Raw genomic sequence first — 2,663 nt, 5'->3', positions numbered from 1 at the left:
AGTGAAGTGACGGTACGCTTTGGCCGAAATGCAATTTCTGAACCCACCGGTTATTGTCTGACGGCGATTTTAGCTACTTGAAAAACAATCCCATCGTAGACGTCGTCTCTCAAACTCAAACTACATTCTTACATCTCAAGTTGCTAATCAGACTGTGAACAATGCAACGCACGGAAGAGGAGGTATTGACCCGGATATCAGCTGGCTACTCCGGAACCCTAGAAATAGGCGTCAGATTGTCAGGACCCTAACAGCAACGCAGTCGCCTAATTAAAAGGATGAAGGATGCTGTGTTTTTTTAAAATATTGTGCTAATGTTGGACTGAACCGAGTCATTGTTGCAAAAACCAGCACATATCTGGTTGTCGGCTACTGTTATAACGTGGCCTAATTGGCCCATAGGAGGCCTGCATCGCTCTTGGGGGACTTTATCATTTCGTGAAATACCTCATTGATTCAAAGAGCAGAACAGTCATTTGCATGGTTGGATAACAATTTGAGTTTGTGCACTTTACACACACACACACGTGTTGACACACATTCTCCCCCATATTGCAGACACCTGTATAACATAGCTGGTTTCCCAATGATGAATGGTTGGGTTTGAGCCAACTTTCACTCTCCGATCACAGGAAACCTAATCACCCCAGACCACAGAATGTTGGTGTTCTTTAGGGAATTTCTAGAGGATGGTATTTTTGGTTTAAACAATTCCGGCGGCTCATCGGTGACGGCTCTGTGATTAACACATCAAGCATACATGGTGTTGAGCTTCTCTACTTTTCCTGGAACAGCTACATATGAACAAGATGGCTCACGTGGGGAAGGGGGGGTTCGACGGGAAGGGAGGATCAGTATCAGTTCTGTGGCCCTGAGGTGCCGGATCTGCCTGCTGAAGGAGCGGTCCATCGGGAGTCACGAAAGCAAAGGGGGATTAATGGTTTTTCATACTGCACGTGCAACCAAGTCTGTCCTCTCTCTTATAGGAACAGCTGGGTGGTTTCATTCCATAGTGCATGCCTCCTTTAGGAAATGAATGTTAAGTGATATTTATTGCAAGCAAAGATGATAGTTACTCAAGGCATTAGAGCCTAAACTGGGGTCCAGGGACCTCCACTTTATGAGAAATAGATTAAGTTCTCGCTCATTTTACTCGCAAGGAATCAGAGCCAAATTAATGATATGAGATTACAGGAGCCACTGTCTCTGTAATTTCCTCCAAAATCTAATTATCAACATTAATTGACAAAAAACTCCTCGGGTGGATTTCCTTTGGACACAATCTTAACAAAGTGTGCTTCATGGTCCCAGATGTCTTGTGTGTTGATCTGTAAAAAACCTTCCCTTGTGGGAAATGGTGTTTGTTTAAGGACGTTACAGTTCATTCCCGATCTGTGTGTGAACTGTCAGGTTGAAGGGCTCTGTAACTAGTGTTGTCACAGCTTAATTGAGTTATGAATCACTTCCTAGCTTACACCATTATTTCCATAGGTTATAATGTATTTGATGAGCATTGTTGGACATTGAATGGGTCCTTAAAAGGGACTTGTGCGACAAACCACTTGTGTTCCAAGAAAAGCTTTCAGTAAAATTTTATATTTTCAATTTGCCAGATATTCCCTCGAAAATGCGAAACCATCTCCATAATGGTTTTCTTTTTTGTTAAATAGTCAGAAGTATTTATGCCTATTATACACAACTACAAAAACTATAAGTAAACTGTGAAAATATTAAATTAGATGAATAATTTCTTATTTTCTCACATCGTACACAGATATGCAATGATTATTTCTGGGTCACACGTATGCTGATGTTTGACAATACGATGAGGTGTGTGCACGCGTCATACTGGTGTGTACTACGGGCCCTCCGTAACTTCCATACACCACTGGTTTGAACTGTAGTACCAGACCAGAGAAAAAGCTGTGACGCAACTCGGTATGACGCTGAAGACATTATGTGACAAATATGTGACATTATGTGACAATTTGGATATTTTTACGCTCCAAGTTAACACCAAGTGTGTCACCTCAAAGAGGTTAGAGAGAGTCTTGCTGCAATCTTTTCATAATCGCCATAATTGCGAGGTGACGAGGCTTCAAACATTGAATTGACCAAGCAGTTGTGTTGTTTTCCAGTGAAGCTCGTCACAGACAGTGTGACTAATGCTTGTTGCTAAATGGCGTGAACATCCTGAACATATATTTGATTCATGCTGCGGCTCCCTCTCCCACAATCACCTTCCCCTCCCTCCATCCGTTTACCCATTCACCGTTCCACTTTCTCCCATCCTGGTCTACTGCAGTGCGCTTGAAAGCTGTAGTCGACGGTAAAAACGACGATTCAGAAAAGACCCCAACAAAAAAATACAGTTGATATGAAAGGGGCCGATTATCAGCGCAGTGGACTATTGCACCATGATTCAGTGAAACTGGAACCAAGGGTCCAAAAAAATAAATCTTACATAAACTTGCAATCGTCATCATGTAACGTAATTTCTATCTCTCTCCTTCCAGGCACAGCGGGAGCGTGGACGGATGGAGCGGCGGGGAGGATGACATCACTGTCACCCGTGGGAGCTGAGGGCCTGAAATTCATGCCAGGGGTGTGTGTAGATGTGTGTGTGTGTGTGTGTGTGTGTGTGTGTGTGTGTGTGTGTGTGT

This window comes from Anarrhichthys ocellatus, unplaced genomic scaffold (assembly GCF_004355925.1).
Source record: "Anarrhichthys ocellatus isolate YVR2014 unplaced genomic scaffold, GSC_Weel_1.0 scaffold49, whole genome shotgun sequence".
Classification (NCBI taxonomy): Eukaryota; Metazoa; Chordata; class Actinopteri; order Perciformes; family Anarhichadidae; genus Anarrhichthys; species Anarrhichthys ocellatus.
Note: the sequence above shows the minus strand (reverse complement) of the source record.